The sequence below is a fragment of the Nestor notabilis genome, unplaced genomic scaffold (assembly GCF_000696875.1).
Source record: "Nestor notabilis isolate BGI_N333 unplaced genomic scaffold, ASM69687v1 scaffold24807, whole genome shotgun sequence".
Classification (NCBI taxonomy): Eukaryota; Metazoa; Chordata; class Aves; order Psittaciformes; family Psittacidae; genus Nestor; species Nestor notabilis.
Window position 1 is genome coordinate 39,037 of NW_009938281.1, and position 16,293 is coordinate 55,329.

The following is a 16,293-nucleotide window of genomic DNA, read 5'->3' on the forward strand; positions in this document are numbered from 1 at the left end:
ATTAAAATTAGGGCAAACATCTCTTCCCCCGATTTCATTGTCTGAACCTTCATTAAACTCCTCAGTTAGCAAGGTCAGACCTCATCTATTTTCTGTTCATACACACAATTTATTTCTGCTTGCCCGCAGTCCATGCCTGGGGAGAGCATGTCAAGCAACCAACCTTTCACTCCCAGCTCCTGACCCCATTTCTTTTCTCCCATTCTTTTACATTTTCAGGCTTCTGGCCACCTCCTAATGCTAAAGTAAGCTTTTTGCTGCCTGAGCCAAGACAAGAGGCAGTGGCAACATGCCCTTATGAAGAAAAAACTGTCTCTTGCCATGTTTTCTACCTGCCAGAGCAAGTCTGCAGCTGTCTGTCCCCTCTCCCTAACCTGCTCTACTGCTGCTGCCCTCAGCAACACTTGTATGGCCACAAGATGTGGCAAGCTCTGGAGCAATCTCTCATGGCTCTAGTTTGCATCTTGTCACGCTCATCCTGCTCCTGCACTCTGAGCCAAAAGCCTCTTTCAAGTCAAAACCTAACTTATCTGACACACAATGAGCCCAGCAGCTGGTATCAGTGGATGTTGAAATTATAAAGATTTCCCCTGCATGTTAATGCTTTTTCCCCTCTACTTGATGAGTCTGTCTTCAAATTCTGTCCTAGAGAGGTGGTGACAGTAAGATAGTGTGAGATACATGCAGGTCAAAGCTTCACCCATTAGCACATCCCACCTGTGCCACCTCCCTCCTGTACCTCAGCTACTGACTTCAGAGGCTAAGTTAATGTTACTGCTAGACTATGAAAGTACATTTATATAAATTCAGGTGATAGCAAAGTTATAATAAAGGTTTTAGTTCAAACGGCGCTACGCTCATATTTCATCAGCTGATTTTCTGGCCCATGAATTTCAGCATCATTCATTTAATCAGAAATAATATTTAATTCTCATGCATGTCAGAATCACAAAATTTACTTTGCTTCTTCCACATCACACTTACGGAAAAAAAATAGGTCATGGGTTGCAGAGCTCTCTAAAGCTGAATAATAATTGCTGGATGAGAAAAAATCAATAAAGTTATTAACAACTTCTGGTTAATTTCAGAGGGCAAAAGGGAAGAACTTCATTTGACAAAAAAAGAGTGCAAAATCCCAAGAGAAAAAAGCATTTTTTCCTCCATTCAATATTGCTTGCAATAATTCCAGTGGTTTATCTACATTTCTAGACTCTTTATTTGTTCTCCCAGGCACTGGAAATAAAAAATAAAATCAACTTTTGCCCTCCTCTGAACAAGCTACATTGAAGCGTAACAGACAACAAGCTGAACATGCCTCTAACAGGCACCCAATTTCAATACTGCACCTTTATTTATATAGGAGGAACAGCACATATATACAAACATTTTTAATATGTATATTGCATATAAATATATGTCTATTTATGCATTCAGGTATAATAACAAGGTTTGCTTGAGAAGTGCTGCCAAGGCTGGTCTGTGCTGGGCAGGCAGGAGCCTTCTTAGGAGTTCCTAAGAAGGAAAAACTTCCCCTAGTACCAGTTTTTCCCTATCTCACAGGTGCAAATCCTCAGCAGTTTGTCAGGCTCTGCTTGTTATAAAACCCTTCAGCCTCCTGGCATTTCAAAAGGGTTCAAAGAAACATAACAGGAGCTAGTTAAAAATACATACCCACCCCTCGCTAAGCCAAAAAATCACCGAGAGCAAAGTCTGTACAGCCTTACAGCTCATCCTGCCTTTCCCCCTCTTCTGCAGGACTCCTCTGAAACAACATCTGCTCTGTGTCCTTGCCTAGTGTGCTTTGAAAGCCCCAGGTGAGCCCCTCTTCACAGCAGACTGTAGCCCTGTGCAGGCCTATGCTGTGCCTGGCACACAGTCTCTGTGCCGAGCTGGGCACCTCCAGGTAGTACCTGATGTAAACAGAGGCTGGAGAGCTCACGCTGCAGTACTCTGCCTGACCTTCAGCCAGAATTTTTGCTACAGCTAATTTGAAACTCCCCCTCTTGGGAGGCCACCCAAAATGGTCTGTACAGTTCAGGTCCTGCCTCCATTACCTGGAGAAGCTTAAGTCCTGCAGTGCTTTTGATCTTTCCTGGTTAATGAACTTCCCGGTCGGTTTGCAGTTGTCAACACTGCTCTTGGGGTCTGTCTCACATACAGTGATCTCCTTTTACTTCAGACTGAGCTAGGCAGCATGGTAACTGCAGACAACAGTGCATTCCCACAGCTCACAGCAGCACTCCAGACAGGCATACCAGTGGAGCACAGAAGCCAATGCTGCGCTCCTTGTTGCTATTGCTAGACTACTTTTGAAACTGGAACAAGATAAGATCCGTCTGTACTGTGTTGCAGCATGGATACACTATTTTATTACCAAATCCATTCCCTAACATTGTTTCACAGTTGTCTGCTTTCTTTGTGGCACAGACAACATCTCCCTGTAACTGCTTCTACAGCAGCTTTCCATGTCAGAGGGCTTAAGCATACCTAAAGCCCACTGCCAAACTATTCGTTTATAGCCATTGCTCCACTTTCAGTCCAGCATCAATCTATTTCCCACAGCCTGAGGGAATCAGACCCAGGAAATGCTACAGAGAGAAGAAAAAAATTACCAAGAAACCCACGAAAAATAACAAGACCCAGGTAATGCAGGTAAACCACCACTACCACCAGTATCCTGGCTCCTTGCTGGGCAAGTTCTATGTCCCAGATTTTCCCTAACACTGAACAGTTACACAGTGGCAGCTTATATAAAAAAATAATGTAAACTATCTCACCAATAAAATAAGAGGAGGTTACAGACTGTGCAGTGAGTAGCCAGGCAATGAGGCTTCCTGCATGACAGTGCTGTTGTTTTGACACTGCACCAAATCCTGACAGCAGCTCTGGATCACTGCCTCTCAGCAATGCCTCTAGGCTGCTCTTCCCACCACACAATTCATCACTGTCCTACTGTTAACATCAGCACGCTCTGAATGCCAAAGGCCAAGTTTTGGGTCAGTGTGTGTTTCAGGCTACCTCAGTGCTGATGCAGAAGTGAAGCCACAAAGTAGCAGGAGAGGAGGCACCAGGCTCCCACACTAGAAAACATGTAAAGAACTGATGAAGAAAATCCTGTGCCAGTGTAATATGAAGATTACTTTTGGAACATCAATAATACCCAAATAAGGGATGCTACAATCATTAATAACCTTTTATACTGTGCCATAGTGATCCACGAGAGATCTTATACTAAATGCTGTACAAACAGGGAGATTTCTATTCGGGGGAATCCTACCTAGTATGTCATTTGCTCAAATAAAAAAAAAACCAAACCACCAAAACCAAAACCAAAATGGTGTTTTCATCTCTTCTCTAGGATATTTTTCATCTGAACAAACTCCTTTCAGATAAAGTGTTCTATAAAAAATGACTTAACCCTTGCAATACTCTCATGACAGTGGTACAGTGCAATAATCTCACTCTCAGATGAACTTTGCATAGGCTGCTGACAGCACTTAACATTGCTCTCTTCATTCAGCATTATAAAACTGATTGTCTCCGGAGTGTAAGAGTTTCATTTTAGGTCCTGCCAAGGCTAATATGCAGGATAAATACTCCCTGCACTCATGGCCTCATGGGAGCTCTCTTAAGCACCTCAAGTTTGCTATGAAATACCTAGGGAAACATGATAATCAACATCTCATACGATAAATGTCAGACTTGAGAATGCAAGGAGGATTTTACTTCAGCTACCCTGTCCTTAACCTCCTCTGATACTGAGAATAAGTGATCCTCTGTAAATCTGAGACACTTTGACTCATGACAGGAGAAAAAAGAAATCAGTATTTCTTACAGGGATTGCTGTAAGCAGAGCTTTAGCTGAACAACAGCTGTCCCACCAGCCTCCTCCATGAAAAGTGCCAGGAACTGAGGAGAAAAAGAGAGAGAGAAGACCCCTACCCCCCCAAAACACATCCATTTAAAAATCTTTTTCTTCTTCAAACTACCTTCCCTAACAACCACTTTTTTTTTTCTTAAAAATAGATATATATTCAATAACAACATTATCAGTATTTATTTTTGTTATCACTTTGCCAGTGAAACCCTGGGCCACTTTGTGTAGTTAATCTTTTCTCCAAACAAACCCATAAATTCTCATAGTTTTTATGGTGGTTGGCCTGGAATGAATATGTACCCTCATAAAGTGCAGTGACATCTCACTGAACTGTAACTACTACACATTTCATGTGGCAAAAATGTAGAATCTCCTTCTGGAAACAGTTTATAGTTCAGAAATCTACATAGTCCTCAAAACATCTTGGTTACTCAATTAAGTTCATAAAGAAAGAGAAGCCATTGATAGAAATAACCTGCTAAACCCAGAAAATCCAGTGCAGAAAATTCATACCAGAGGACACACACCAAGACCTGCATGAAAAGATGATGTGAGTTTCTCTTGGTTGGACTCTATCTGTAGAGTTTGTGTCAATCTGCAGAGTTTCACTGCCAGTACAGCTACTGCTGCCTCCACTACCAAGCTAGAACAGGCTAATTAAGTCTAATTAACTCTGAATCCTGCCTCCAATGTGTCCAACAAACCTCCAGTTAAGGAAAAACTTGCCCATTTTAATTTTCAGCAACAGTGTGAGGTATTGAGACTTGTCAGAGATGCTGACATCTAAATATGCTTCACAAACTTCTGAGTTTTGACTGCTTCACTGTATTTCCTGAATGCATTATGCCTGCAATTGTGTCTCTCTGAATCACAGAGCTCATCCATGTCAAAATAAATTTATCACCTATTAATTTCCATTCTTCTGCTCAGACAGTTATTTCACACCTCCAGCAGACAAGAGCAACGCAATTACAGGGCATCAGGTTGGTAATCCAACATGACAGAGGAGGATATAGCATTTCCCACCTTTGCAGTGTGTGCACTTGGCACTCTCTGACTGTAGGTTTCTGGCATAATAGAAATCAGATACATTGTTTTCAGTTTTGAGAGAGCTGGTCCCTGAGTTCATGGACTTGGGTGTCCACTTTACCTCTTTCAATTTAAAGAGAGATGCCGTTTTTCTTGTTCTGAATTAAGGCTTTTTCCCAAGAAACGTATCACAGGGAAGTTAATCCCTACATAGAAAACATTTTATAAATGACAGAAAGCTGAAAGCAACACAACAGAAAACAAGCTTGTTTTAAAGGAGCAAGAGACAAAGGAAAAGAAATCCATGGATCTGGCACAGCAGTGGTATAGCTGGCTAGAGTTCCACGTCTTAACCATCCACATCAAAAACAAAAAAACACCAATAAATCAAGACATTTTCTGGTGTGAAGTAACTTGGCCTCTCACAGGAAAGCTCTCCATTTGATCAAAAACCACTGCATCCTCTCTCTGTTTTGCTTTAATTCTGCTTCATGATGCCTCCTTGTTAAAATCAAAAGGGTATATTTTTCCATGAGAAAGTTTTGGTACAACTGTAAAGGAAATGTACTTATCATCACACTTCCACCCTAATGCCTGATTAAAGCTGAATAAATTAGTTGTTTTCATATGTGGGAGATCAGGTGGCCAGCACCAGCTCTCTCCCATCCGAACATCATTTGACACTGCTGCCACTTACCAGCAGGAAGCACGGCTGCTCACTGAATGCTGCTCTGACAGCATGGCGCTGCAGGCTCTCTCATTCAGAAGACATTAATTCAATTAAGAATATTTTAAAACAGACAAAAGGCAACTAAAAAGCCTGTCAGTCATTGTATACAATTTCCCAGCTCCTGTTCTTTGAACATATGTGCTCATCACAGACCTGCCACTGATACAACATGTAAGCTATCAGTCCTCTGTCCAGACTGTACAATGCCTGTACTGCACAATAAGCAACCTCTCTACCTCATACATTTACAAAGCTCAGAAGCAGCATCTTCTCGTCCCCAAACTAATTTAGAAAGGTGGTTGCTTTTTGGAAATACCTTACAATGTTCTCGGCTTCCCCAAAACTGCCCAAGAGACTTCAGACATTCAGACATGGTTATTTTTAAAAATATACCTACAGGATTCCTTCTGTAGCATGAAAATTAAAGAGGGTTGAAATCTTGGATACATTATGAAGACAAGTAAAATCTTCCTCCCAGAAATCCAAGTTAGCAGGGGTTAACATTATTAGATGAAAAGCTATGCTTTGTCTATGCCTTTCATCCCTGAGCCTTGAAGGAAGACGTTCAGGGACACACACACAGAGGATCTAATGCTGTGACCACTGCAATGGCAGCTACTCGGTTTATATTTTAAGTATTTTAACAAACAGGTAAATGTTTAGTTCTGGATCCCCACACACACCACAGGGTGATTTAATTAGCAGTACTTTATCTCTGCACAGAAACCACAATACTGATGCAGTACTAAGGTAGACAGTCCTCATATCCATCATTTGCTGGAGATACTAGGTGTCAACACGAGGGGATCTGCCAACAGGGCTGGCCCAGCCCAATCAGAACTTTTGTGTACTGTAGAGGGGGATAAAGTTCCTGTGGTGCACAGAAAGAATTTGCTGGGGAAGACAGTCTGGGTTATTCCTGCTTCAGGGTTTATCCCAGAAAAATAATTCAATGAAGGCTTTTAAAGTATTGTTATTAATTACCTTGAAACTGTAATATATTCATCACTCGAACTACAATAGATAGCATCCAGAAAAAAAACTGCAGTAGGACCTTACAAAAGCATATAGGAGAACAGATCTATCTGACATATGATATAAGCTCTAAAGAGCCAGTCAGATCAGGCACACACAGGACAAACCCCAAAGTTCTAATCACGTTAATTGAGCAGCCTCAACTGAGTGGCAGAAGCAAGAATAAACCTTCAGTCTTCCCAAACCAGTTTGTATCCATGTGTTCATGTTGTCTCACTGGTGGTTAAAAGAAACAGCAGTAAAGCATACCATTACACAGCTCGAGCAATATGATCCTCACAGCTCACACACGCATCAGTTAATAGCACATGAGGAAACTTAAACATTGCTTTTCAATGCCCAGTCTGTTAATGTTTCACGCTCAGATAACTCTACCAAAATCCTGGTATCAAATGACACGTTATCGTATCATCCCATTGACTTGCACTAGAGTACACTCCCTGAAACGCATTCAAGAAACATCATAAATGCACACACCCAGAAGCTGCGAAAATAATAGCCCCAGGAAACAAAAAAAGGAGGTAACAATAGCAGAATTCATTGGAGGAGCAGCAGCATATCAGAACATTGACATAAAATCAAGTCCTGACACGACGTACAGAAGTCATGCAGATCAAACATGACTGCTATCACCATGTTAAAAAGCAGTAAGGACAGGCAAACACTGAAACACATAGTCAAGTTTCCTCCTACAGTTCAGTATGGTAGTTTATCGCCAAAACAATGTAATTTACTACCAGCTTCAGTACCTCATCTCAGTGTTCATTCAGGGGCAGATGAGATTCAAATGCATTTCTTTCTAACTGACAATTTTTTACTCACCATGAATCCTAGTAAGAGACACAGGGAATGAGACACATCCAGAAAAAAAACAGTCTGAGTTGCTTCATCTTACTTTTTTCCGTTTGGGTCTAAACTTACATTGCTGCTCTTAGCAGATACATTTACCAAAAGGAGACAGTGACCAGATTGGTTCTCAGCTAAAAACACATAATCATCTTCGCTGAGTGCAGCTATCAGATTTGCTCTACTGTTTCAACTGGGCAACTGAGATACTACTGTAAATGTAATTATTTTTTGCAGCTATTCACCGTCAAGCTTGCTGCATTAATGTCAGAAGATTTCCTGTGTTCAATTTTAACTGTAAAGAAATCTTCGGGCCTGATCACAGGCTGAGTGAGGATAACATTTATATCCTCAGAAACGGTAAAAGGAAAGAGAGGAGAGAAAATAACTGGCATGAAACAGAATCTGTGTTGCAGGGGAAAACTGGAGACTTGCATCCTCCTGGGTTCTAGTTAGTACCCTGCCTGTCAGCTCCAAGCTGAATGTATTGCCACTGGCAGATACTGCAGTCTTGCTCAGTAGTTGTATACAAATGCCAAAGACAGTAAAGCAAACATCAGGATATGAAAGCAGGCTAACCCCAGAAAACTCCAGGCATGAAAAAACAACACAGTGCTGCGATCAGTGATAATGTGGTAAATAATAACTGAAATAGCCAATGGCTGCAAAAAGGGGAGCAAAAAAAATGGAAAAGAGAATCTGCTATATTGTATCAAATAAATTGCTTATTTCTCAGGAAATCTGTATGTTATGAGTGTCCTATGGTGCACCTGTCATGTTAAATGACTGCCCACAAGACATAAGTGTATATCTGGTAATCTTTTCTTTTGCATGAAATGTTCTGCATGTCGTGTTTTGAACGTCTTCTGAGAATCTGAGCCGTTGGCTCACTGAATGAAGCGTACCTCATTCATGCATGACTGTGCGCAAGATTTCACAAAGAGGCCAGACCTACCTACGGGTCTCTGCAAAGCAAACACCAGCTTCAGTAAAGGCAGTAAACATGCAAATACCTCTTAAACAAATAATTACATTAGCGCAATACTGGGAGAATGGATGCATTCCAGACTTGCACTCAGTTGAGGGTTTCTGGATAACGAATTTGTTCAGCAACACTTGACATTAATCTCTTTGTTCTCTGTACATATTAAGTTGCTCCCATGTTTTCTGTCATTAACAGATGGACTCTGGGGAGCTGTCTGTTACCTGCAAGTACTCCAAATACTGAAGAAAAAGCACAATTTTAACTTTTTCTAATGGTAAAAAATCTTCTGTGCTGACAGTACATTATGAATACCTACACAAACATTTTACTTGACTTCAGGTTTTTCCAGGTTTCCCATAGCCCTTCTTTCCCCTCTGAATGGGTCCGAAGTTCAAACTCTTTCAGTTACACATAACTGTAACTCCCACCTGCACTGCCAGTATTCACCAGCCCTACTGATGTCTCCAGAGGCCTACTGGGAGATTGAAGACTCTGGATCTCTTGGATCAAGCTACAGCAAAATATTCCCTTTAATTAAGCATAATTTTGTATAATTAATCTAAACAGAAAGCATTACTTTTCCTTGCTATCTCAGATTTCCCCAGAGAAAGTTCAGATGATCCCCACATTTATCGTTATAAATCATTGTACCTTAATAATGCAGCCTGAAAGTACAAAGAGCTTCCCACAAACTCATACTAATCAAAAGAGAAATGCTGCCTTACACAGCATGCACACAAATTCCAGCCTTCAGCAAAAACAAATCCTTCCACAAGACTCTCCGAACCACAAATCTGTCAGTATCACCAAGGCTCTCTCCATTCACAGCTCTGGTGTTTCACATATGTCAGCAACCCAGGAATCAACAGTACGAGCCAACTCAAACCACAACTCCAGTGACTAGGCAGTCTCATTTCCCAGGCTTTGCCCTCTTTGGAAGAACGTTCCCTAAAGCCCTGTTCTTATCTATCAAAATCAAGGCTGTCTTCCACTTTTATTAATACTGCTTAGGATTTTGCCTGATGTAGTTAGAGATGTGCAGCACAGTGTGTGCAGAGATGCCCACTTGAGCACCAGCTTTGTTAATTTGCCTTGGAGGAGGGAAGAAGTACTCCACCGTGATAGCAACTTGGGGATTCATTTCATACAGCATCAACAGCCCTCATCCACCCTCCCAGTCCTGTCATTGTGTTGAGAATGATTAAATCAGAGACAGAGGACAGTTCAGAAGGAAGTATTTAAAACTGAAAGGAAGAACACATCTCAGGCCTTGAGCCCATACTGGGCACCATATATTTTTAGGTTATCTCTATTGTGCAGTAAAAGCTGAGCACATGCACACAAGATACATCAGAGGTTTGCACAGCACCACAATCAACTTTTCCCCAGCAGCTAATCTGAGTTGTGGGCTGGACAGACACCTCCAAGAAAGATGCTTTTTTTGGATAAACGGAAATGAACTTTGGTCTGTGCTGAAATGCTGCTTTGTTCTTACCTCTTGACTAATCAGTCACAAGTTCTGAATAACCCTATACCATCTTCGAACAAGTAAGTCTGGTTTATCTTGTAGGGCAAAGTGGCATAATGAAATAACTACTCCCTGTAGAATTTGTATTCCAAAAAAGAATAGTAATCGCTTTCGTTTTGGTCAGTATTTACTAGCTGCCATTTGTATAGGTAAGAGCAGCATCTTTTGGCAGGACTTTGTGTGTAAGGCTCATAACTTTTGGAGAAGGGCAACAGCCTGTTACCCACAGCCACGCTGGTATAACACAGGGGCAGCTGCATTAGGAAAGGTACAGAAATAGTTTTATGTACAGTTACCTGGTTTGGCAAGGACACCAGCATATCAGAGATCAGCAGGTTCACATTCTTCAGTTCCTCCAGGAAATGGAGTTCCAGCACTGAGGGGACAATGCTGAAGAAAAAGGTAATAGGAAGTTCAGATTCTCTGTCTCTCTCCTGCATGAAAGTTTCAAATTGTTATTTGATTTCAGAGAATTTGCCATTTATTGTTAATTGTTATGTCTTTATGTCTGGAACTATCCACTTTTAAAAAATAAATTAGTTATCCACTTGGAATAACAGATAACACAATGGCCTATGCAGACTCTCTAAAAGCATTGCCTCTGCTTTCAGGAGCGTATGCGTGCCTGGGAAATGAGGTAGGCAGGGGAAATATGCAGGAAAAGACAGCCTATGTACACATACAAGAAGACCAGGAGTGTGCAGGACAGGCCTGAGAGAGAACCAGGGTTAGAAGCTGAGCACTTGGTAAATGATAATTTTTTTCCAAGATTTTGATAAGATTTTGACTAGCTGATTGACAAATCTGGGTAGAACATCTGTTATGCTCAATATGTCTGTCTTTGGCACACTCATTTATTTTCATTGACATGAGCTTTCCAAACTTTAATCATCCGGATGAAAACAACATAATTTCAACTTCCTCAACACTTCATTTTTAAAAGCTACTATAAATAATGGCTTTTAGGCTAAAACCTGTTTTTTTTTAAATATGCAAAAATGTGCTGGGATAATTGTTATTGTTTGACTGCAAACAAGAACAGCCCTATACTGGATTTATCTATGCATGAGAAATTCCATGGTTTCCAAAGCTACATGGTTATCATTAAAAAAACCAGAACACCCCAAAACCACAACCCCCCCCAGCCACTCAAATAGGTGGTAAAGAAAAAGAGAAGGGAAAAAACACTTCTGAAATGCATTAAGAACATGTACACTCATACACAAATCCTACCTACAGTATGATCCTTCAGGAATTTCATTTATAGTTTTGGAGAGTTGCGTATGACCCAGGGGTATGGGCCTGTCTTGCAGCAAGGCTTTGCCTGCCATTTCTGTGAAGCTTACACTGAACTAGACTGGACTTGGGGGAGGATGATTACTTACTGTTTTGCTCTCTAGGTGGGGATTGACAGTCAGGCTTTCAACATCAGCCAAAAAGCAATCAGCAATTACAAACTGTATTGTGTGACGAAGACCATGCTGTGCGCATGTGGAGCGTTCTGGCTGCACACTGTCTCCTTGCCAAGAGTTAATGAGATAATTTCTCTCTTTGGAGGCTATGCCACTGCTAAATCCATGAGTAAAGGCAGCCTTTGCACAAGCAGTACCTCCCATTGAGCAGGCCCCTGAAACAAAACATTACCTAATGGTAGGCTGCAACCCAAAAGCGACAGCCAAGAAAGGCTCCTCCTGTCTCTGACACTAACTGCTCCTAAGGTATTATTTGAACATGAGAAGCTACAGGATCTGTGTGCATACTCTGAAGGCTGTTGACATCCCTTCAACACATCTCTGGTAGGTGGCCTTTCTGTTTTGTTTTTGATTATTTCTACCCCCTCCTCTTTCCTTCATATACCATCATTGTTATTATTCTAATTGCTATTCCTTAGCCTGATTAAAGACCTCTCTGACTATAGGAGGTATGTTTAATTTTGGTTTAATAAAACAAAACAATGCAGCAGAGAACCCTAGAGAACCCTCAGGTCTTTCAGCAGATTCAGGCAAAGCTTGACATTTTGATCATCCCTGCTAATTGTTTCTAGCCAGATCAGAATAAAGCATTTAAGGTATTTAAGCCTACGCCTAACTTAAAGCTAGGAGTTATGACATTAGCTTCAACCTGACAGTGCCTCTGATCATCTGCATAATATCTTGCTGAATCAGTAAAACAGTGCAGGAAGGTAAACTGCATGCATGCTAGTATCTGAACTCCCTAAGATCTCTTAACAAAAAGCACGCCCCTGAAAATGAAATCTGAAACAGGGTCAGCAGAGACTTTAAGAGGATTTGTAGTCAGCCTAAGATTTCATGAGGAAAATAAATGCAAGAGGCAACTATTTTTTTTTTAATCGACTAAATGAAATCAGCAAGGACAAATCTCAGCAATGAATCCCCCATTTAGGCTTGTTCTATTGCAGAGGCAGAATGGGTGGTCTGCAGAACAGATTAACAATAAAAACTAGAAGGATGGCTCTGCCAGCATTTCCCACTGAAACCATTTATGTAAATCCTGACCCTTATGAGGAAAAATTTTCCAAGCTCAAGTCCAAATTTTTAAGTGTGTAGCAGCGAGTGTGGAGGCCAGATTTTCAGGAACTTGGGTCCCATTTAGACGTTTAACAAAGCATTCAGATTTTTGCAAGTCCTTTGTGAAGTAACTGAAGACTTCTGAAAATTTGCTATGTGTTACAAGAAGCAGTTTCTGTTGCATGAATAACCTTTACTTAACCTGGATCATACCTAGTAGCACAGATATGTTTCCACACAAAACAGTGAGAGTCCAGTGCTGTAATAATCTATCAAGATGTCATACATCATGAACAGGTGAGGCTCTCCAACAGGACAATGCAACATTTCAGCAAGTGAACAGGTGTACAGTGGAGATTACCCTAATCCTTAATGTAGCGGAACAATGGAGTGTTATTATGCCCAACAACTGGCTGGGGCATATATTCAGTCCTTTTCATCTGCTCCCTACATCAGTAATAACAGCCAGCTATGCAAAAATTTACAGTAAGGTCAAGTCTTCCATGCACCTTATGCAAATAAAGGCTTAAGCCTAGCTCAGCATAAGAGCCCGGGAATCATTACTTTCTGATCCCTGGACAGTTTGCTTGACTCAAGTTTTAGATGTGAATGTATGCAGAGAGTAAAACACACCCTGAACTTCCTCTCACTGAGTCAAAACACCCAGTTCCTTCTGCCCACCTTCCTCTTCAAATTGGTGACCCATTCACTGCTGCACTTTTGTCTAAGTTGCTTGCTATGGATGACTGACCACCCTCAAAAACTGCGTAGGACATAATGCTTACGGGCTTCTCCAGCATAATTTTGTTCTACAAATACATGTTTGCCTGTACTACAAAACCAAAATCCTGAAAACACCAAGCCAAACTCTGAGAAAGATTGTTGGGCGTGTTCTTTTGTAATTTGTTAACTTGGAACTATTAAATGCTTTTATTGCTTCAACTACAGTGGTAGTACAACTACAACCACAGGAGTACTACTACAGCTACAGTAGTAGTTGAAGGTCATAGAAAGAAATTAGGGTCCCACGTGCTAGTGGCAAAGGGTCAGGGAGGTTACACCCTAACAGTATTATTCGTAGATAAGAGCTTCTTAGCAGTCTATTATCCACCCATCATGTTTCTGCATTGGTCTGTCTAAGCTCCTGACTGATGTTAACAATAGTTCTGAAAACCTCAGAAACTCTTACCTTTTACAGCATGTTTAACAAAGGATTTGGTTCCTGCAATTATTCTGGGTTCTGTCATCAGTTCCTTGTAAATCCTTTAAACAAGCAAACAAACAATTAAAGGACTGCAATCTAAAGGACTAATGACCTCATCTCATTCTTAGGGACTTCCCATTGACTATGTGCATGCATATAATTCATAGAGAAAGAGATAAATACATGTACTGCACTGCATTTACAAGCTAAAGGTGCTGGTACATGTCCTCTTGGAAAATTCAATCCAGTCACCTTGGAAGATGAAAAGCCTGGTTGGGGACCAGCGTCATGGAAACTGGAGAAGAAGGGTTCGAGCTGCAATGGAAAGCTGGCTTCAGAAAGGCTCCAGGAGAGCCAGGCCTGCCCTCCCCACTTCCCCAGAGGACAAGAGATAACCAGTGCTGCTTCTAGAATGACCTCTCCATCCCTAGGAGAAAGGGCAGTCTTGACTTTCCAAAACTGACAGAGAGGACGTGGTGAGTTTTCCTGGAAAATCACTTCTCTTTCCGTACTTCAGCATGCCCTCTCCCTCCTTGGACACACACACACACATGCAGGTAAGGTGTAAAAATAAGAAGTTTACATACCTATTTGAATTTGCACAAAGGCTTTTAGGGCTCTGTAACCAACAGAATTTCCATTTGCCAAAACATTAGAATCCCATTTTGTAACAGGACATCAGAGTGATCAGTCTGTCACAGCCAGAGTATATATTTATTTAGCCTTAAGTACTTTAAATTCTCAGGAAGTTTGTTGAGCACTCGAGGTCTATCCTGCATGCTCAGCAGAATTTATCCAGTCCTAGTTTCATATGGAGGGGCATCCCAGAGATGAGACAAAATGAGAAGCAGCTTGAATAAAGTGGAAAGTGATGGAAGGCCAAGGTTCCTTCTTTCTTCTGGCATTCACCAGATGACCACTAGAAACACAGGATATCTTCAAGTTGACTATAATAAATTTCCAGTACCCGTATTTATAGATTACTTGCCACCATGACCATTTACTGTACAACCTTTATGTGCAGTACACATAGTAGGGCTGCCTGACTTTTTCCACTGCCTGTTTTTCTTCCTGCTACTTCTCAAAAAAAAAAAAAAAAAAGAGAAAAGAAAAAAAAAAAGGCAGCCAGGTCGTCTTTTCAAAAAAGTGAGGTGACAGTTCATGCCACTGTCTCAGGATATGATAACCCAAGAGCAGCCCCAGTCCATGAGGTACATGTACATTGCTCCTGTAACGAGTAATGAGCAAGAGGCAGTAGTTTGAAGCACAGTCCTAGGTGTCAGTTTATTCTGCCTTGTCAGGCAAGAGCAATTAGAGAATGCCTCCCTGTTGCCTTCAACTGACTCCTGCCCCCCCACTGGTTCTCATCCATCATCAGGAAGACTTCACTCAGTGATTCATTATGAGAGAGCTGCCTTTTCAAGGGAGGCACCAAGGAATTTTCCACTTCTCCCTCCCCCTGTGCACAGCAGCAATCTCATTTCATTACAAGCCCAGGATCCTAATGTCTGTGGCTTTGGGCATCTGCTAATAAGGGACAAGCAGTTTCCAGGAACAGGAGATATAATGTGTGCATTAAGAAAATCTTCGAGAAAGAAATCCCATCACATGTTTATGATAGGGAAGGCGAGCAAAAAGTAAGGACCTGTGAAAAGCTGAATGAAATCCTGGATGGAGGACGGAAGGGCCTGTAAAGTACACAGTAAAAGCACTATCAGGCAGGATGAAAGACAGCAAAGAAGCTGGGGCAAATACTGGTTTACCTACAGGACTTTAAGAAGAAAAGAAGGGTAAACATATTTGCACATATAGTACCAAAAGGCACAAAGCATTTCAAAAGTAGTAAGGATATTTGGAACAACTGAGCTCAGATTGCAACAGCACTGGATTCTAACTGCTCATTTTGCTGTTTTCTCCTTCAAAAGTGATTGTAAAATTTCTCTTTGCATGAAGTGGCAAGAGTCCTTACTTATTTCAGTAAAGCACTCGGGATTCATGTTTATGTGCATGCACTACCTGCCTACACAAATACTGCAAAGGAGGAATTGTCCTTATTCCAACTCCTTTGAGCTGTTCTAAGTAGGTTCAGAGGATCTTCCAAAAAGAGCTGGCACTTTTTAACAGCATTGTCAGTTTTAAAAAAGCTGTTTGCAAACTATACTGTTATTGATGTATTTATTACACATGTATGTATATAGCACAGAGTTACATACTAAACTAAAGTCTTCATATTCATTCTTCCGGGTACATATTGTAAATGGGGCATCTTTCCAGACCTGGAGTGGAAGTGTCCCAGTTGATGAGCTGCCATTAGAGAGCACTGAAAACTGGTTCTACACAGACACGTATTACCCCAGAGAGCCACTAAGTTCCTCTCTTGAGAACATCATCCTAAATCTGATGTTACATATTGTGGAGGCTAGAGAAACAATGTTGCTTGAAAAAACAGCTTTACTTGAAAGGAGAACTTGGAATCAGAGATACCAGCTCATTCAAGTTTTGAAGAGTTTGAGAAAAACTGCATTTAGGGT